General features: G+C 49.0%; 1 non-coding gene across 1 annotated transcript; it reads right to left on the bottom strand.

Annotated features, from left to right (window-relative positions):
• Window positions 1–2,787: 2,787 nt before the first annotated feature.
• Window positions 2,788–2,984, bottom strand: LOC139235195 (U2 spliceosomal RNA). The gene has a single exon (XR_011588430.1). It is a non-coding gene; the product is annotated as a U2 spliceosomal RNA (small nuclear RNA).
• Between the last annotated feature and the right edge of the window lie 18,783 nt (window positions 2,985–21,767).

Genomic DNA, 21,767 nt, shown 5'->3' with positions numbered 1-21,767 from the left:
TTCGAAGACCAGGCCCTCAAATCTACCACCAAGCTCATGGTCTAGAGGGCTGTAGTAATACCCACCCTCATGTATGGATCTGAGGCATGGACGATGTACAGAAGACACCTCAAGTTGCTGGAGATATATCACCAACGATGTCTCCGCAAGGTCCTGCAAATCTCCTGGGAGGACAGGCGCACCAACTTCAGTGTCCTCACCCAGGCCAACATCTGCAGCATTGAAACACTGACCACACTCGATCAGCTCCACATGGGCAGGCCACATAGTTCGCATGCCAGTCACGAGGCTCCCCAAGCAATTGATCTATGTGGAGCTCTTTCACGGAAAACGAGTCAAAGATGGGCAGCGGAAATGTTACAAGGACATCCTCAAAGCCTCCCTGGTAAAGTGTGACATCACCACTGACACCTGGGAGTCCTTGGCCAAAGACCACCCTAGGTGGAGGAAGTGCATCCGGAAGGGCATTGAGCTCTTCGAATCTCAACGCCGCAAGCGTGAAGAGGTCAGGCGCAGGCAGCAGAAGGAGCATGCAGCAAATCAGTCCCACCACCGCCCCCACTTTACCCGACGAATGTCTGTCCCACCTGTGACAGGGACTGTGGCTCTCGCATTGGACTGTTCAGCCACCAAAGGACTCACTTTAGGAGTGGAAGCAAGTCTTCCTCGATTCTGAGGGACTGTCTATAATGATGATGATTCATAAACTATGCCCCTGAGTTCTAGATTTCCCCCACAAGTGGAAACATCCTCTCTGCATCTACCTGCATGTAGCGAAATTACTTTGAAAACCAGTCAAATGTGAAGTATCCATTTGATCCACCGTAGCTGTCTCTCACTGGAACACCATGTTCAACGAAATTTTGAAAAGCTAGCAACTGGATCACCGAAAAGAAGACATTGTCCTCATCATGTTATATGACTGAGATCGTGAACAGACAACAGTCCCCTCAAACTCGAACAGCCGGAGCGCCAAAAATTATGTATTTTTTTCTACCATTGTAAATAATGCCATAAGCAGTGTGAAAACAACTGCACAAAATCACAAGCTCGTGTCAAGATTAGCATCTACATCTCATGATGTTGTTTACAGTCTTGATTCGAAGAAACAAGAACAATTTCCCAACCTGTCATCTGTCAGATATTTCTGCTGAATGCTTCAGATTCAAATATTTCAGACTCTGAAAATGCCCCAAGGAATAATATGGTGATATGATTAGGGAAGGGATCAGTAGAACATTTAAATTTTTATTATTCATGTGCCGCTACCTGGAGACTCATTTTGTAGCAGACGTGCGCTCAAATCAGAAGTTTTTTTTTAAATCTGTGTTTTTATTGTTGTCAGTGACATAGCTCTTCTGCTGCTTCAGTCACAAGATCACGTTTGGATCATAAGAGTCTTCGGGGTAGAAATTGCCTCCTGCCCAATTCGCTGTTTTTTGCCGCAGCTACGGTTCAGGTCGCCTCTTGAGCAACATTTGGCTCTTTGTTTTTTTTTTGTTTTGATCCGGAAGTTGGTCTTACTGAAGGCGGCAACAACATGTGAGGGGCAAAGACGCGGCGGTGACAGCAACTGAAGGGCAGAGGTTGGGGCTGTGCGGAGTCACTGCTGCGATGATGTCATCACGGCGCGTGTCACCACGGCTCTCTCCTTCACTTAAAGTGGAGAGCCTCCGCGCTTTTAAAACTTCGACCCACTGGGCCACCAGGGAGGGTTTCGGCCAGGCCAGCAGCCTGGTACCCAAGAGGTGTGTGCCAGGGAGCATAATTGTCGGGCCAACATGGCAGTCGGCTGACAAAAAAAAACATGGCGGCAGCGGCAGTGTGCCCTCTCCTTTAAGGGAAGCCACACCACTGCCTCACTGGACCACCGGGAAAAAACAGGTTTTGGCACCACCGGGCGGGCCGAAGATTTTCCATGGGGAATGTCGCCGTTGGTGGGGGGGGGCGGGGGGGGGGGCGGTTAGATCGGCAGTGCGCAAGGTGATGACACACTAATCGCAGATCGGCAGTAGCATAACGGTAAGCGGGGGGGAATCGGGGCACCACCGGGAAAACATGGGAGGGCAATTGGGCTATCAACGGCCATTCCACGAAAATTCGGCGGCCACTCCACTCTGCAGCATGGCCGCCGATTAGCGAGTGTAACCGGCCTTAACGAAAGGGGCAATTTCGGCCCCTTCATATGGTAGCGGGGCTAAAAGGGCTAAATTATCAGGACAGGTTGCAGAATCCAGGCTTGTATTCCCTTGAATATCAAAGATTATGGGGCAATCTGTGAGGTGTTTGATAAGGTAGATAGAGAACAACTATTTCCTCTGTTGGGCGAGTCCAGAACAAGGGGGCATAACCTTAAAATTAGAGTCAGGCTGTTCAGGGCTGATGTCAGGAAGCACTTCTTCACACTAAGGTTTGTGAAAATCAGGAATTCTCTCGCCAAAATGCTGTTGAGGCTGAATTGAACATTTAAAAACTGAGATTGATAGATATTTGTTAGATAAGGGTATTAAGGAATATGGAACCAAGAGGGTAAATGGAATTTAGTTCGTCAGCCATGATCTAATTCAATGGCAGGGCAGGCTCGAGAAGCGTAATGGCCTACTCCTGTTCCTATGTTCCTATTTTTTTATTTATTTTTTTATTCGTTGCCAATCTTTCCAATTCTTTGTCAGATCACAAACACCAGAGGTTACCTTGCACACATCAAGGATCACCCTGCGCCAATGCTCTTAGCCAAAAGGCCTAGTGCCCAAGCACCGTTCCTGGAAGTACTGCAATACCAGGTTCGTGCCATGGAGGTGGATGGGTCAGGCCCCCCACACACCTCCGTGGAGGTGGATGGGTCAAGCCACCCCACCCACCTCCTATTTCCAAAAAGCATAGGAGAATCACCTTCCTGATCCAGGGAGAACCACATTGGGGTCATGGTTACTCCCCTGTCAGGTCAGTTACGCATGATCTTAGCCAAAAGGCCGAGAAGCGATGTTCCTATGTTCCTATGTTCCTTCTTATGGCGCATTGAAGCAGTGAGATAGCTCCAGAAATTCTGCTTGTTGTTTGCTCAGCACCGGTGATGGCAAATGGTTTGGTAGTGCTGGCTGGAGGAAAATCGTAGTCAGTAGCAATTGGAAGTGGATCCCCAAAGGCAGTGATCAGTGGAACCAAAGCTGGCTGACTGCATTGCATGGCCTCCGTTTGGCAGCCCTGACTCTTTATATCGGACAGCAATGTGATTTCTTTCATAACTCAATCATCATTAAAGAACCAGATGAACCGAATGATACTTATCTGTGAGCCAGTGAATCAATATCCACCAGGAGAGAAAGTCTAACTTTATCTTGTTTCCATGTCGACTAATAACCATGACTGATTGAACTCCGCTGGTTCAGGTTGCACAAAAATATGGGTGTAGTCACAGAAAATTCATTTATGAACTTTGCACGGAAAATCTCTTGTGAATTCACAGATCTTCCTTACAAAACAAATAAAATGGTATTGTGTGCACTTCACAGGAACTTACTTGTGGGAAAAAAGTGATGTGCAGGCTCACAAAGGCTTTGAAAATCTTTGGTGCCAACCAGCAGTCTTCTGCGACCCGAAATTCTGCTCATGCCCGTCTGCCAGCTGCAGATTCTCATCCATTTTGGGCGGGCACCTGATTGGTTGCATGCAGATTAGGCCTGGGGGTTAAAATTATCCGGGCCTCCAACAGCTGAGGCCGGCAGCCGGGGTGGGGGGGCGGAGTGGGAGAGCATGTCTGGTGCTCACCTTACCTTCATTCCCAGTTCAAGTTGGGACGCTTTTATCTTTTATCTTGAATGTCGACTGTCTGTTCCTGTCAGATGTGTTTTGCCGACAGAACATCCTGGGTGGGGGTGGGGGGGGCCAAGGTGGGGATGGGGGGAGGAGTGGGGGGCGGGGAAAGCACTCATATATACCAATGTAAATTTCAAAACATTTGACCTGTTTAAAAGTAGCAGCGAAAGTCTGGCATTCACAGGGTTGAGGGAAGAAAGGTATCCTGGAATGTCCCAGACACGGAGAAGGTGAGTTATTGATGAACGTTTAGTGTGAACTTTGTTATTTGGCATCAATGAACATTCATGGATGGCATCTTTCAAACCAAGTTGATTTTTTTCAAAAGTGTAAAGGGGTGGTCCCAGGGGTCAGGTTCATCTCTGACCTACTTGAGCGGTTCAAATCGCTCCCACTTCCTTCAATTATAGATTCTGGATTTATTTGGGGGATGTGGCATCGTGCAAAGAACAACTGGTTTGATGCAAAAGAACTTTGATTTTATTACAGTCAAGTAAATACAATGTCAAACTTATAATCACTCTAATAAAGAACAATACATTACACATTCAAAGGGGGTTACAGTAAAATTACACCTCCCACCTCCCAATACCTAATTCTAGCTAGGTTAGACTCCAGGGCAGGCAGGGACTATGCTTACCAATCCTTTCTGGTCAGTTAGCGGTAGTTCACGATTTCAGGGTTCGTTGAATTCTGTAGGTTCTGCTTGCCATACCCCGAACATCAGAGAAGACTTCTTACTGCGCAATCTTCAGTTGGGTTGAGTCCGCTGATGCGGTAAGGCGCGTTTTGGATCTATGGGGTAAGTACCTGGTTTTCTTCGCTGGAAATAGATTCAAAGTCTCTTTAGGTAATGTTTTCACCTGTTGGTAGTCAGGCCTTAGATTGTAGAATGGAAACTTACGATTCTTCGGTTTCTTTCTGTTGGAGTTTTGTTTCGAGTTTGGTCAATCACGGTATTTTTTGTTGGGGCCATGTTGGCTGTGGTTGGTTGCTGCCACGATGGTGATATTCTTCCTTCCTTCAGGACTTCAGGACTTCGAGGCTGGCGAAGTTAGTTTACAACTGTCGTTTCTCTCCCTTCTTAATGACACAAGCGTAGTATGTTACTAGGCGAAGTGTGGCATATCCTCTGTTAAAACAGGCGGTCAGTTATACCGTTTGAATTGTTCTAATCTTTGCGCCAAATCAGTTTAGGAGTCTTTGTTTGAATTTGGCGGGCTTGACTTCTCTTTGTAATATCTTGGCAGGCTCGTTAAAAGTTAATATGTTTTGAGTGGGATGCATTTCTAAATCTATTTCCTGATGAAAATATGAACTTGGTAATCGCAATATCCTTTTGTGCTTAGTTTTTTGCATACAGGCTGGATTGGGCTTCTTTATGATGTATATGCTGAAGCGGTTTTCCAGATTCAGGTTGATGGTTGGCTATCTCTGGGCTATTTGTTGTAACGTTAATGTCTTTTGTGGAGAAGGATTCTCGAAAACCCATTTTTCCAGACAAGTTACATTAGTCCCAACACCCAGACAGTCTCAATAATCAAGTTGTCTCCTGTTAGTTCTTTAGGCCCGCCCACAGCCTTGAATTTGTCTTTTGAAAAGTCCAAAATTTGATTAAAGTTCAAAGTTTCTTCCATAAGCACGTTAGGGTTCCAAATTTTGCGGTAGATAGTCCCAAATTAAATTTCCTTTCGAATGAGCCCAAACACTGGGGGAGGGTTTCTTGTAAATTTTGCACCCTTCAGTCCCCGCTGCTGACACTCTACACTCTTGAGTGTCAATCAAGGTAAGCAAAATACCTGCTCCCGAGAGTCAACCTTCCCTGCATTTACACTAGCTAAACATTAACATGCATCCTCCATTGAAATGCAATGCAATTTACCAGCGAATACAATCATTACAATTCGGTACGATGCCCCTCCTTTACTCAGTTTTCACAGTAAACTAACGGTATACAGCCAAACACAGTTTGAGTAAAGTAAAATAAAAGCACATAGTCAAAACACATTCTCAAGTAACATAAAGTCCATAGTCAAACACATTTTAAGTTCAGTAAAATAAAGGTACACAGTCAAACACATTTTAAGTAACACTCTTACAACACTCGAGATTTTGCAGTTTACAGCAGGTATAATCAAATACAAAGTAAACATGGCAGTGTGGTATCACCCCTCCCTGCGTGATTCCCAAGTTCGGCCAAGGAGCGTACAGCACCTTTTGGTGCCTGACCTGACGGCCTCTGCGTTTCACTCGGCAAGTGAGACACCATAAGTAAAGAATAATCGCATGTTGACAGATAACTAAAGTGTGGGATTCGGATCCAGACTGGGACTTCTATATTTCTGAAAAGGTCGCACCAAGGCGGAATAGTGATCTCGAGAATCTTTTTCTCGATCTCAATTGTTTTCTGTTCTAGAGTGTAGAAGTGTTTTTGTGAGATAATTACAGCTTTTAGCTGGGCGATAAGATGTTCAGGTCGAGGGGGAATTGCATAGCCAAAATGTACAACATAATCCTGCAGGTTTGTAATGTTTTCCTTCACAGTGAGGTGGACAGTGGAGGGTTCAGGAATGGGGACAATCTGTTCCTGGGCCACTTGAACTGATGCCTCAGGTTTGAAGCAAAAACTGCTGTCACTTACCGGACACCAGAAGTGTCCATGTTGGTAGTGGGGTGCACTGGTGGTGACACAATATGTCCCACCCCCTATGTATGCTACCTGTGGAGGGACCTGGTCTTGTGCTGTTACCTCCATGGTGCAGTTAATAGGCTGTGCGCCAGCAGCTTTAAACCCACACTGTGACTTTGAATGGGCACTCAAGTACTGAGGACACAGTATTATGTGTGCACCCCGGCTCCGCCACCCGGAGAGGTCAGTACTCGTTACAGCGTGCTCCCACTTTATAACATAGGGTGGGACCACTGCAAAACGAATGTGTGCACCTCCCTGAATAACCCCAATGTTCTCCACCCGGTCTACCGGTACGGGTCAGGCTGTCCCACCCATGACCAGCATCCTTAGTACGATTTCCATAATGGTGTGGTTAGATTTCCCACAGTCTACTGGGACAGGGTAGGCTTCAGAGGCAGAGCTGGCCCATGGTGTCCCTAGTATATAGGGTGTATAGGCCTGCTTTATCTACATTTCCAAAGTCTAACTCATAAAATTTCTTGAACATGTCTCTAAGTAGGGCCTGGTATAGCAGTTCTGACTCCTTCGGGCACCATGCAGGTCGGTGTATCTCAGTAAGGTTTCAAATTACTGAAGCTACTGCATAATGTACCCCCTGATATAACACCTGTTCGGTCGGTATCAATACTAATCCGTTTCCAGGTCCTTTGGTGGTAGTAGGACACCTTTCTATTACTGTGCGTATTGGCGGGGTTGTGGGCAGGGGTTTCTTAATGTGTGCTCTTAGTTCGGTGGTGTTAATTGGGAGTGGGGAGTGTGGGACTGTGCACTCGTGTAGGCTAGAATCCTACCCTATCCCTTCCCCTTCATCTTGCCATTGCCTGGCGAAGGTGATCGATATGCCTGCGGGACAAATATTTTCTGATCCCCACATGCAAACGTAAATTCCTTGTTCAGATTCCTACCATTTGTCCCAACACACTTTTACTCCTCCCCGTGTCCCCATGATGGTGCGGTACGTATCATTACCGAGTCTTTCCCAGTCCGATTCCTGGTCCCATGCGTCCTTGCTTAGTTTTCTGAGCCACCACCATCTTCCCAGGGGAATCTTTCCTTTGCAAGTCAAACATACATGTTTTCCCTCTGTAATACTGACTCGGGCAGCGATGATCCGTATCCGGGGGCATAGAACTGAGGCCTCCCATAGGTAAAACCTTCCTGGTGGAGTAGCTAGTAGAATTAGATCCCAGCCACCCTGGCCATCTTCCCTCGTGGGCGTAAACGGCGAGTTCTTCCAAGCCTGGGGTGCCACCCCCGGCGGTTAAGATCGGTGCTCTTTCTCCTGAACACCCGTAAATGAGGGATTCTTCCACGTCTCCTCGGTCGCCGCTGCTCATCCCTATCAGGGCGAGCAGGAACAGGATCCTTTCCACACTGTTCTCTTTCCTTTAGGGGCACATAAAATAGATTGTCTAGCCCTGAGAAAGTTCTCTGGCTTGACAAAGGTGACCGAGTTCCAAATTGGGCTCTCTTCCTTTCAGACATAGCCTGGTCTTTAATTACTGGCTGTCTTATTCGGTTCCTTGTGGACTGATGTTGCTTCTAACTTTTATCTCACAGCCGTTTTGCTTGTTATCTCACCGGTGCTTCCCTTAATAGCTATACCGTTAGATTCTTCTTACTCCCGGGTATTACCCGGCCTGTGCCTCTTTTAACAGCTGCACAGGTAGATTCTTTTCCTTACCCCAGTAACTAATACATATATACTTATCATTACACAGATAATCTTACACTACTCTAAATTAATCATCAAACATTCCGAAATTCATATTGGTTCTTTATATGTACATCTGCCACCCATCTCCGGGTGGCCAGGTTAATTCCTGCCTTCTTTCTTTCTTCTTCTTCCGCTGGGTGTCCAGCGAGGTCGGTAATAGGTCGGCCTGCACCGCTGGACCCGAAGTGTCCTCACCGGAGGTGGGTTCGAGTCCCACACTATTGGGGGAACGTCCCCTCCGGCGCTACAGCACACCGCTCCTTTGGCGGTGGCTGCCTGGTTCGTTTCTTCCCCTGGGGTGGTTCTGCCTGGTCGAGGGCTACGGGCTGGGGACTCCCACTTGGTGGCTGGTCCACCGCTATCTCTTCTGAGGGTCCCTCGTTGCCCAAGGCTACCGGCTGGGTGTCCCTGCTCGCGGGCTGGTCTCTGACCTTAGGTACCCTTTTGCGGCTGGTCCCTTTCCCGGGGCTGAACCATTTAAATTGGAGCACTGGTGACCACGCTTCTTTGGCCGTGGTGTGCGGGGAGTCCTTCTTAAGGCTCTGGCTGCCGGGGGTGCGTCCAAGTTCCAAATGATTTGTGGGACAGCTCCTCCAGTAACACAGTCCACCGCCCCTCTAGGTGCAGTCTGTGGGTCTGCCACATCCCCTGTGGGAATTCCACAGTCGGGAGCTGCTGGCTGGGGGTCCCTGTCTTCAGTACGGTTGACAGTTTTTGGCTCTCCCTTACGTTTAGCTGCTGCTCCTGGGTTGAAAAGTTTGCACTAATTTATGTGGAACCACTTTGCTCGGCGGGGCAATTTTATGGCATAGACCCTGGGGCTTGCCTTGTCGACAATGTGGTACGGTCCCATGTACAGTGCCTCAAAGACCCCTACTCTAGCGTAGTTCCTCACCATAACCTGGTTCCCTATCTCCCATTCATGGTGTTTGCGGGGTTCTCGCAGCAGTCGGTTGTTCCGATGCTGTTTTCCCATGTTGTTAGCAACCTGCCAGTGAATCAGTTTAAGGTGTTCAAACAGATTTCTGACAAAGCTGTCCCGGTTCGCTTCCCTAAGCTGACCTTCCGTGAGTACCGGGGCTAACACATGGGTGGGGGTTCGCATGGCTCTGCCGGTCATGAACTCGTACCGGGAGTACCACGTGCTCTTTGACTGGCTGGCCCGGGTCCCCATGAGGACCAGTGGTAGGACCTCTACCCACCCTTTGGGTGAGTCCCCTGTCTCTTTGCGCAGCCTTTCTTTTGATAGTGCGGTTTAAACTCTCCACAGACCCGGATGACTATGGGTTGTGGGCGACATGCCATTTTCCTTAAGGGTCTCCTGCATCACCTGCCCGGTAAAGTGACTCCCTTGGTCGGATTCCACGTATTGTGGTAGTCCCCATCGGGAGAACACTTCTCTGACCAGGATCCTGGCTGTTCCCAGGGCAGTGGCTGTTTGGCATGGGAAGGCTTTCACCCATTTGGTGAATACATCCACCAATACATCCAGGTGGGGTAGCAGTGCTGGTTAGAGAGCAGATTAATGCAATTGTTTGGAAGGACATTAGCTTGGATGATGTGGAATCTATATGGGTAGAGCTGCAAAATACCAAAGGGCAAAAAACGTTAGTGGGAGTTGTGTGCAGACCTCCAAACAGTAGTAGTGATGTTGGGGAGGGCATCAAACAGGAAATTAGGGGTGCATGCAATAAAGGTGCAGCAGTTATAATGGGTGACTTTAATATGCACATAGATTGGGCGAGCCAAACTGGAAGCAATACGGTGGAGGAGGATTTCCTGGAGTGCATAAGGGATGGTTTTCGAGACCAATATGTCAAGGAACCAACAAGGGGGGAGGCCATCTTAGACTGGGTGTTGTGTAATGAGAGAGGATTAATTAGCAATCTCGTTGTGCAAGGCCCCTTGGGGAAGAGTGACCATAATATGGTGGAATTCTGCATTAGGATGGAGAATGAAACAGTTAATTCAGAGACCATGGTCCAGAACTTAAAGAAGGGTAACTTTGAAGGTATGAGGCATGAATTGGCTAGGATAGATTGGCGAATGATACTTGAGGAGTTGACTGTGGATGGGCATTGGCAGACATTTAGAGACCGCATGGATGAACTACAACAATTGTACATCCCTGTCTGGTGTAAAAATAAAAAAGGGAAGGTGGCTCAACCGTGGCTATCAAGGGAAATCAGGGATAGTATTAAAGCCAAGAAAGTGGCAGACAAATTGGGGACTGGGAGAAATTTAGAACTCAGCATAGGAGGACAAAGGGTTTGATTAGGGCAGGGAAAATAGAGTACGAGAGGAAGCTTGCAGGGAACATTAAGACGGACTGCAAAAGTTTCTATAGATATGTAAAGAGAAAAAGGTTAGTAAAGACAAACGTAGGTCCCCTGCAGTCAGAATCAGGGGAAGTCATAACGGGGAACAAAGAAATGGCAGACCAATTGAACAAGTACTTTGGTTCGGTATTCACTGAGGAGGACACAAACAACCTTCCGGATATAAAAGGGGTCAGAGGGTCTAGTAAGGAGGAGGAACTGAGGGAAATCCTTATTAGTCGGGAAATTGTGTTGGGGAAATTGATGGGATTGAAGGCCGATAAATCCCCAGGGCCTGATGGACTGCATCCCAGAGTACTTAAGGAGGTGGAAATAGCGGATGCATTGAGAGTCATTTTCCAACATTCCATTGACTCTGGATCAGTTCCTATCGAGTGGAGGGTAGCCAATGTAACCCCACTTTTTAAAAAAGGAGGGAGAGAGAAAACAGGGAATTATAGACCGGTCAGCCTGACCTCAGTAGTGGGTAAAATAATGGAATCAATTATTAAGGATGTCATAGCAGCGCATTTGGAAAGAGGTGACATGATAGGTCCAAGTCAGCATGGATTTGTGAAAGGGAAATCATGCTTGACAAATCTTCTGGAATTTTTTGAGAATGTTTCCAGTAGAATGGATGAGGGAAAACCAGTTGATGTGGTATATTTGGACTTTCAGAAGGCTTTCGACAAGGTCCCACACAAGAGATTAATGTGCAAAGTTAAAGCACATGGGATTGAGGGTAGTGTGCTGACATGGATTGAGAACTGGTTGTCAGACAGGAAGCAAAGAGTAGGAGTAAATGGGTACTTTTCAGAATGGCAGGCAGTGATTAGTGGGGTACCGCAAGGTTCTGTGCTGGGGCCCCAGCTGTTTACACTGTACATTAATGATTTAGACGAGGGGATTAAATGTAGTATCTCCAAATTTGCGGATGACACTAAGTTGGGTGGCAGTGTGAGCTGCGAGGAGGATGCTATGAGGCTGCAGAGTGACTTGGATAGGTTAGGTGAGTGGGAAAATGCATGGCAGATGAAGTATAATGTGGATAAATGTGAGGTTATCCACTTTGGTGGTAAAAACAGAGAGACAGACTATTATCTGAATGGTGACAGATTAGGAAAAGGGGAGGTGCAACGAGACCTGGGTGTCATGGTACATCAGTCATTGAAGGTTGGCATGCAAGTACAGCAGGTGGTTAAGAAAGCAAATGGCATGTTGGCCTTCATAGTAAGGGGATTTGAGTACAGGGGCAGGGAGGTGTTGCTACAGTTGTACAGGGCCTTGGTGAGGCCACACCTGGAGTATTGTGTACAGTTTTGGTCTCCTAACTTGAGGAAGGACATTCTTGCTATTGAGGGAGTGCAGCGAAGGTTCACCAGACTGATTCCCGGGATGGTGGGACTGACATATCAAGAAAGACTGGATCAACTGGGCTTGTATTCACAGGAGTTCAGAAGAATGAGAGGGGACCTCATAGAAACGTTTAAAATTCTGACGGGTTTAGACAGGTTAGATGCAGGAAGAATGTTCCCAATGTTGGGGAAGTCCAGAACCAGGGGTCACAGTCTAAGGATAAGGGGTAAGCCATTTAGGACCGAGATGAGGAGAAACTTCTTCACCCAGAGAGTGGTGAACCTGTGGAATTCTCTACCACAGAAAGTTGTTGAGGCCAATTCACTAAATATATTCAAAAGGGAGTTAGATGAAGTCCTTACTACTAGGGCGATCAAGGGGTATGGCGAGAAAGCAGGAAGGGGGTATTGAAGTTGCATGTTCAGCCATGCACTCATTGAATGGCGGTGCAGGCTAGAAGGGCCGAATGGCCTACTCCTGCACCTATTTTCTATGTTTCTGTGTAATACTAGGCAGTACTTGTAGCCTTCCTGGGCAGTGGGTAGGGGCCCGATGTAATCGATTTGGATCGACTGCCAGGGTCCCTCTACCCTCCTGATATGTCCCATAGACACCTTTCTTTTCTGGGGGTCGGGGTTATTGGCCGCGTACACCAGACAGCTAGCACAGAACTCGCGGACGTCCTCCCTGAGTCCTGGCCACCACCCTGCCTGTTCCACCCTTTGCCGAGTGGTCTCAGATCCTGGGTGTCCTGCTCCTGGACCAGCTGGAGGAATTCTCTCCGGTGTTGTTGCAGTACTACCCATTGCTCCCCGCTGAACAGCATGCCTTCTTTAATAGCAATTGCTGCGTTGCCGTATGGCCCGTCTATCCTTTCCCCTTTAGCTAGCGTGTTCAGGACAGTTTTGAGGACAGGGTCTTGGGTCTGAACTATTTTTATATCCAGGGGCAAAGCTATCCCTGCCTTCCCTGCCGACCCCATCCTGCCCCTGACTGCTGCTATGGGTCCTGGGTTGTACGGATCCCAGAGCTTGCACATGCAACATGTCAGCCTGCTGGTTTCCCTCGCTACGGGATTCGTTGGTGGAATGTGCCTTCACTTTATGTGTGTAGATATTCCCTTCCTCCCCTACGGCTTTCATGATCTTTTCCAGTAGGGGCTCAATTGCCAGGGGACTCCTGTCTGCGATGTGTATCCGCAGCGGGACCAAATATCCAGGTACTCCGTACATGAATTGCATGTGAACATACTGTCCGAGCAAATCGTGTATGGGGTAGGGAATTCTTTGGGGTGTGCGACTACGGACACCATCGCAGACAGTTCAGCGTGCTGGGCGCTCATAGTACTGGGGAGTTTGATCGCCAGAGCAATGCCTGCCTCGGAGTCATAAACTCTGTGAGTCGTTCACCCACAGACACCGTGCTTGAACTGTCCACATAGATCTCTCGGCCTGTGGGGTGTAACCCAGCCCGAAAGCCTATGTTAATTTTCCATACCCCTTCTACGGAACACCGGTGGGCTGTCCCTGGATAAATCATGTTGGCTGCAAGTCTTGGCTCGCAGAAACCCTTTACCCTGAGGTCCATTTGAGAGAGGAGCGGGGTCCAGCGAGCAATGCGGGCACTGCTCACTGTCCCGTCCTTGATTCTCCCATCCAGGAGCATTTGGGTAGGTGTATGGTGGGTAAGGAGTGTGATAGGGGACCCCCCCTGTGAAGATCAGTGATCTTTTCACAGCCCAGTGAGTGGCTAGGAGGTGCCGCTCACAGTCGGAGTATCCCTTCTCCACATCCGTGAGTATCCTGGAGGAGTAGACCACTGGTCTCAGCCGGCCGTGCCGCTCTTAGAGCAGTACTGTGCTCAGGCTGTCCCCACTGGCTACTACTTCCAGGAAAAACTCTTTACCCCCATTGATGACCTCTCGAGCTGGCGCGGTCTGCAAGTCTTTCTTAAGTTGGATAAATGCTGCCTCGCAACCTTTGTCCCATTCCCACTCCACTACCAAGTGTAGGAGTAGAGGGGCTGCGGTGGCTGCATAATCCTCAATGAAATCTCTGCAGTACCCGGCGAGCCCTAGAAATGATCTTACTCCTGTTACTGTGTTGAGGGTGGGTAACTTCTGCACTGCTTCCCTTCTAGCTTTGTCAATGGCTCTTTCCCCAGCGCGCACAGCTAGTCCCAGGAATTTTACTTCCTTCAGGCCAATCTGTGCCTTCTTGGGGTTTACTTTAAATCCTTCTTCTTTCAGCAGCTCCAGCAGTTCAGTCAGCAGTGGGCCATGCTCCTCCCCTTCATTGGTGAATAGGAGCAGGTCATCCACATACTGTGCAAGCTGCTGGGGTCTGCTGAAGCTCTTTACACTGATGGAAAATACTGGGGCTGTTGTGGAAGCCCTGAGGGAGACAGTTCCAAGTGTATTGCTGTCCTTTAAAGGTAAAAGTCTACTTGTACTGATCTTCCCTTCTTAAAAGGTATGGACCAGAACCTGTTGGAAATATCCAGCACCGTGAAGGTGGTTGCAGAGGTTGGGATACTTCCAATGAGGTCGGCGACAGCAACAACGGTGGGTGTACAGACGGGGATGTTACAGTTGAGTACTCGATAGTCCACCGTGGCTTTCCAGGAGTTGTCCTGTCCGAGTCATGATTTTGGTTGGGAGGGGGCAGATGGGATTTCGGTACCGGTGGCGGTGGCTACCTTCCCAGGGCCATCTAACATGGTTCGGAGTGCGGTTAGAAAGGTATCGAACGAATGGGGAGGAACTGGATCTGTCTCGGCCCTTTTGGCCGGGGCTGGAGAACTCTTTCCTGTCAAGGATTTCGACAATCCTTTCTCCAGTGCCCACTTTTTCCGCACCCAAAGCAGGTATGTTTTGTATCAAAGGGGTTACCCCCTCGTGGCACCATTCCCTCTTATCTTGGCTAGGTCGGATTTCGTGGACCCTTCCCTTTTGTGGGAACTCTTCCGTCCCTCTGCCGTTCCGGTAAGCTCGGGTCAGTTGCCTAAGCACTCCTTGTTCGGTGGCTTGGGGATCTCTTGGATCGAACCAGGTCTCAGCCTTGGTTCTTATTCGGGTTAAACTGTTAGCTACTAGGCTTCAGAGCCAGTGTGCTAACTCGGCCGGGCTTAAGTTTTCTCTGTCTATGTCCCCACTACAGGTGCTCTGGTGCACAGGCCAAAGTCGGTCTGCGAACGCCTGTGGGGTTTCGCCTGCGAGCTGCACCGTTTTCTCTACTCTGGAGAAGGGACTCCCGTCATTGCAGCCCATAGCTTCTAAAATGTCTTTCTGAATGGCAGCAAGTGTTTTCCGTCCTCTTTGGCTCTCAGTAAAAAGGGACTGGTGCAGCTTGTTGTCCAGGGACAGGAGAAGCATCTTTGCCATTTCTGCATCATCGCACCCGTTAATATCCCCTGCCTGTTCCACCTCCATAAAGTGAACCAAGGGGTCTCCCTTTGGAGTTAGCTTTCCCAGATGGCTTATCATAGCCCTAAGCTGTTGGGGAGTGTCGGGGACCACAAACTGACTTTCCAGGGGCCCTGGACCCCCGGCAAGGGTGGGCAGGCTATACTTCTGTTGCCAGACCAGGCACATTGGCCCTGGTTCTGGCTCTCCCTGTTCTGGCTCACCTACCCCTCCTCCCTGCTGCCAGTCCGAGCTGAAACCCGATGCCACAGGTAGTGATGGTTCGTTATCCCTGTCTGCCTCACAGCTCGTTCGCCCCTCCTGCTGCTGAGCAGGGTAGTCACCGGTGCCACAGGTGGTGGCTGAACAATTTCTTCCTTCTCTTCCAGGCTTACCTGGGGCATACCTGGACTTATTAGGCATACCATGCCTTTTGCCGTGGACAGAGCAAGGTTTAAACTTTTGATTTATTGCTGGCAGGGACCGTGGTCACCCGATTCAAACCCATTAGTGCTAGCTGCTTTATACGCTGCCTGCACACCTTTTAATCTTTCCTAGAGCTCTTTTACTTGTAGGGTGAGGCGAGTGCTTTCCTCCCTCAGTGACTTTTCATTACTTTTGGCCTCGGTAACCTGACATTGAAAATAGTCCTGACTGTTTTTCAACCTTTCCCTTATCTGGGTCCTTTCCTGTTTTAGCTTACGGAGTTCTCCCCATAACCTTTCTTCTGACATAACCCTTTCCTGATAGTTCTCTGCGCATTCCCATAACTCTGCCTGTAGTCTCTCATTGGTTTTATCTCGGAGTTGGACCTGTCGCTGTAAACAGGCCAACCAAATTGCCTTCTCTACTGCTTCTTTGTGATCTTTGCTTGCTGTCCACTAGGTTGCAGAGTCAGCTGGACGCTCAGCGCGCAATAGACCAAACACCCATTCTTTAGTTACATTGACTTATACACATAGGAGGAAATCCTCTCTTCCATTTTGGTTCTTTGCCCCAAACCAGCACTCTCCGCATCATACCCCTTGTACCAGAGTCCTGCCACGGTCGTCATTTTGTAAGGGGGTGGTACTGGGGGTCAGGTTCACCTCTGACCTACTTGAGCGGTTCAAATCGCTCCCATTCCCTTGCGTTCTAGACTCTGGATTTATTTGGGGGATGTGACATAGTGCAAAGGACAACTGGTTTGATGCAAAAGAACTTTGATTTTATTACAGTCAAGAAAATACAATGTCAAACTTATAATCACTCTAATAAAGAACAATACATTACACATTCAAAGGGGGTTACAGTAGAATTACACCTCCCACCTCCTAATACCTAATTCTAGCTAGGTTAGACTCCAGGGCAGGCAGGAACTATGCTTACCAATCCTTTCTGGTCAGTTAGCGATAGTTCGCGATTTCAGGGTTAGTTGAATTCTGTAGGTTCTGCTTGCCGTACCGCCAACGTCGGAGAAGACTTCTTACTGCGCAATCTTCAGTTGGGTTGAGTCTGCTGATGCAGTAAGGCGCATTTTGGATCTATGGGGTAAGTATGTGGTTATCTTCATTAGAAATAGGTTCAAAGTCTCTTTAGGTAATGTTTTCACCTGTTGGTAGTCAGGCCTTAGATTGCAGAGTGGAAACTTTCGATTCTTCAGTTTCTTTCTGTTGGAGTTTTGTTTCGAGTTTGGTCAATCACGGTGGTTTTTCGTTCGGACCATGTTGGCTGTGGTTGGTTGCTGCCGCGATGGTGATGTTCTTCCTTCCTTCAGGACTTCAGGACCTCAAGACTGGAGAAGCTAGCTTACAACTGTCGTGTTGGTTTCTCTTCCTTCTTGATGACACAAGCGTAGTATGGTACTAGGCGTAGTGTGGCATACCTCTGTTAAAACAGGGGGCCAGTTATACCGTTTGAGTTGTTCTAATCTTCGCACCAAATCAGTCCAGGATTCTTTGTTTGAATTTAGCGGGCTTGACATTTCTTTGGAATATTTTGGCGGGCTCGTTAAAAATTAATATGTTTTGGGTGGGTTGCATCTCTAAATCTATTTCCTGATGCAAATATTAGCTTGGTAATCGCAATGTCATTTTGTGCTTAGTTTTTCGCATACAGGCTGGATTGGGCCTCTTTGTGATGTAAATGCTGAAATGGTTGTCCAAATTCAGGTTGATGGTTGGCTATCTCTGGGTTATTTGTTGTAACGTTAATGTCTCTTGTGGAGAAGGATTCATGAATACCCATTTCTCCAAACAAGTTACGTAAGTCCCAACACCCAGACAGCCTCAATAATCAAGTTGTCTCCTGTTAGTTCTTTAGGCCCGCCCACAGCCTTGAATTTGTCTTTTGAAAGGTCCAAAATTCGATTAAAGTTTGTAGTTTCTTCCATAAATACTTTAGGTTCCAAACTTTCCGGTAGATAGTCCCAAATTAAATTTCCTTTCGAATGAGCCCAAACACTGGGCTGGGGTGGTGGGGGGGAGGGGGTTCTCGTGAATTTTGCACCCTTCAAAAGTAAATGATAAACTTTCTAATTGCTTTCAATGCAGTTGTGAGGTGTATTCGCCTTGCTTGACTAAATTTTAGTTAATTTTAGTTAGCCTGTGAAAAATCAGTCAACCTTGCTGTTCGGTTTCATAACTTAATTGAATGCCCCCAGTCCGAGAGTGTTGCAGTTGTTCTTAGCTTTTTCTCTTGAACCATAACTTGAATTTCCGAGAGCTCATGTTTAAAAATAATTTGATTTCTGCTCCATGTCATAATTAATAGTCATCACCGCTCCCATTTTCTGGGACAGCAGGTGCTGTAATGGTTCTGCTGTTATCATTTACACCTTCTCTGGACACACATTTTGGTTCTTTACTTGTCCCTTTACCACCCCCTTTTTGCCTTTCACCATCATCCATTTTGTCATTTAATCACTCCTCCCTTCCACCCTATCACAGACCTTCCCTTTTGTTCGTTCCTCCCCTCCTTTTACCTGGTTCTGTAATTGCTCATAAACTGTTAAATCTCTAACTCCTTCCAGTTATGAAGAAAGGTCTTCGACCTGAAATGTTAACTCTGTTTCTCTCTCCACAGATGCTTCCTGACCTGCTGTGTGCTTCTGGCATTTTCTGTTTTTATTTCAGATTTCCAGCATCCGCAGTATTTTGGCTCTGTTTTAATACTCACAATGGTTGTTCCAGATTTCGTAACAGGACATTCTGATTCAGGGATTCTGAACACTTCTGCGACCATTGGGTTCACTGGTGTTTGGAATTACCAGTTGTAATGTATTTGCTTCATGGGTTCCTTGCTTAAGAATTCATAGCAACACATTGCTATTAAGAACTAATTGGTTTATTAAAAAAAGGTTTAACAATCATGCTGCACATTACCAGTTCAACTATTTTAGTTGCGATCAGTAATCAAGTGATTAAAGGAGGCACACTTCAAAATCTTTTCAAGTGTCCCCTTGTTTTTTTTTGAGGGCACTGAAACACAAATTATGAAAGTGACCCCTGGCTAAAAGGGGGTGGGGGGGGGCACTAAAATCAGCAAATTAAACAAATTAACATTTAGACATAAAATCAAATTAAAATTTGGTTGCCGGGGCTGATGATGTACTCCAGTCCTTCCGGCGCCTAACTTTCGCGGAAGGCCGCGAGCGTACAAATGGACACTGCGTGCTCCATCTCCAAGGACACCCTGGCTCGGATGTAACTGCGGAAGAGAGGCAGGCAGTCGGGCTGAACCACCCCCTCAACCGCCCGCTGCCTGGTCCGGCTGATGGCCCCCTTGCCCATGTCCAGGAGCAGTCCAATGAAAAGACCTTTTGACCTGCCCGCTCCCCTCCGCACAGGGTGCCCAAAGATCAGGAGTGTGGGACTGAAGTGCAAGAATTTGAGGAGCAGCCCCTTCAAATAATGGAACAGGGGATGCAACCTTGCACATTCGATAAAAACATGGAACACAGACTCTTCCAGACCCCAGAAATTACAGGCGGCCTGGGAGCTCGTGAATCAACTTAAAAACTGATTGCACGGGTCTGCTCCGTGCAACACCCTCCAGGCCAAGTCCCCAATAAATAGAGGGAGGACTCCCGCGTAGAGTGCACTCCATTGGGGATCCCCACCTCCTCTGGATGGCAAGCTGGTGCACCATGGTATGTCCGGACGGCAGACGAGGATGGCAAGGTGGAGAGTGTGCAAGAGTAGCTGGTACAGAAAACCCTTCTGCGCAGAACTAAAAGGCACGGAGGGGATTTCCCCGAGGAGGCTCAAGTTGTGGGGCGCCGGCTCCTGAGGGAGGTTTCGGGGCTTGGCGCTGATGAGGAATTCTGTCCGGATGGGGGTCAGTTCAGACGGGATCTCCCCACATGCTTGAGCCTCCTCGACACAACTAACAGAGTCAGGGCCCAGTGCTGTTTTGAGCGACTCGATGGCATTGACCGCGCGCCGGACGTCGGCCCAGTTTAGGCGCCGTGCCAGCATGTCTGGCGCCATCCAGCCCGCTCCACCACCATCGAGCAGGTCCCTGGTCACCTCGTCAGCCACAGCCCTCTCATCCACCTGCCGCCTAAAACTGCGGTCATGGATTCCCGAGCAGCGGCTCCTGCAGGACAGCCACCACTCCAGACGGTGGAGAGCTGCGCTTAGTGGCGACTCTGTTCCAGACCCTGATGAGTTCCCAGTAAAAGACAGGCAGCCCCTGACGCCCCCCCCCCCCAGGCTCACAAACAGGAGCTGCGTGTCATAATTGAGGCTGTACTGCTAGCGGAAGAAATACGTCGCCAGCGCATGCCACCTAGGAGGGGGGCTCGACGTAGAGGTATCTCTGCAGGGTCTGAAGACGGAAAGTCGCATGCTGGGTACTGACGCACACCAACGCCTGACCGCCCTCCCTAAGCGGAAGACTCAAAACCGCAGCAGAGATCCAATGCTTCCTGTTGTTCTCGAAGAAGTCCACCAGCTTCTTCTGTATCTTGGCGGCAAACGCAAGGGGAGGGGTCAAAGTGACCAGCCGGTACCACAGCATAGCGGCCACCAGCTGGTTTCTGACGAGCGCTCGACCTCTGTAGGACAACACTCGGAGCAGTCCTGTCCAGCGCCCCAGGCGAGCGGCGACTTTGGCCTCCAGCTCCTGCCAGTTCGCCGGCCAGGCTTCCTCGTCTGGGCTCAGGTAGACTCCCAGATAGTGGAGATGGGTTCTGGTCCAGACAAAAGGCCTGTGTGGCCTCCTGAGGGGATTGTCCGGAGGGTGTTTATTTGTTTTCTTCCGCGCCTTCCTTCCGCGCGGACGCTCTCCCTCCCCCTCGCTGGAGGCCGCGAAGACAAAGGCCTCCGATGATGCCCATGCCGCTACGGCTCCCGGCACGCGGAGTGGCGGTGGCACCAGCCTTGGTCGCTTTGGCTGTTTTAACGGCCTTGGAGCCGGGGCAGTTCTTGCGGACGTGCCCCACCTCTTTACAGGCATGGCACTGCACGCCATCCGACGTCCAGAAGATGTGGTAGGCAGTCCCCTCGTGGACCACATTGAATGTACCCTCTATTACCTCCGCCCAGGCCAGCCGCACGAAAAGCTGGCGCCGGAAGAAGAACACATGACGGAGGCTGGCCTCTCTGAAGCCGAGCGGTATCGGCGTTATCCCCAACCTCACCTCCCCCAGTTGAGGAGGAACTCAGCGGGAACAAAGGGCGGGATGTTCGAGATGACAACCCTCTGCGTGGTGGCCTCGAGAGGATCAACCGGCAGGAAGGTCCCGCTCACCGTGAGCCCCTTACTGAGGGCCAAGGACACTGCCCGCTCTGACCCCAGAAAGAACACAGCCTTCCCGTACATTTTGGAGGCGGCGACAATGGCTGAGGGGCCGACGACCCCAGCCATTGCCCTCACGCACTTTTCGATGGTCGTGTTGGGGTGATTGTAGCTCTTGACCCCGTTCTTTTTAGTAATGAATCTGTAAGGTGGCGGGCCAGCAGGAGCCGCCGTGACCTTTGCTGCCACGTGCGCATAAGTTTGTGCTGGCCCTGCCACCGGCAAAGATGGACTCGCCATATCGGGGTCCCTTTAAGGGCTACAACTCTTTTTGGGGGGAGACAAATTAAACATTAGATCGAGTGCCCCCGATCTGGGGGACACTCCAGACACTTTTAACTGCCCTCTTTTTTGGGGGGGGGGGGGGTTTTGGGGGTTTTTTTGTGATTTTTTTTTTTGGGCATTAAAATCATACAGTTTACAAGTGCCCCCTATAAAAGGGGAGGGGGACACTAACACTCAGCAATTAAAACAAATTGAATTTTAAAACATAAAATCAAATTAAAATTTGGTTGCCGGGGGTGATGATGCACTCCAGTCCCTCCGGCACCCACCTCTCGCGGAAGGCCGCGAGCGTACCGGTGGACACCGCGTGCTCCATCTCTCAGGACACCCTGTCCCGGATTTCGGCGCGGAAGAGAGGCAGGCAGTCAGGCTGAACGACCCCCTCGACCGCCCGCTGCC

Source organism: Pristiophorus japonicus, chromosome 22 (genome assembly GCF_044704955.1).
Source record: "Pristiophorus japonicus isolate sPriJap1 chromosome 22, sPriJap1.hap1, whole genome shotgun sequence".
NCBI classification, from domain to species: domain Eukaryota; kingdom Metazoa; phylum Chordata; class Chondrichthyes; family Pristiophoridae; genus Pristiophorus; species Pristiophorus japonicus.
The sequence above is the reverse complement of the archived record's forward strand: the minus strand, read 5'-3'. Positions and strand labels throughout refer to the sequence as shown.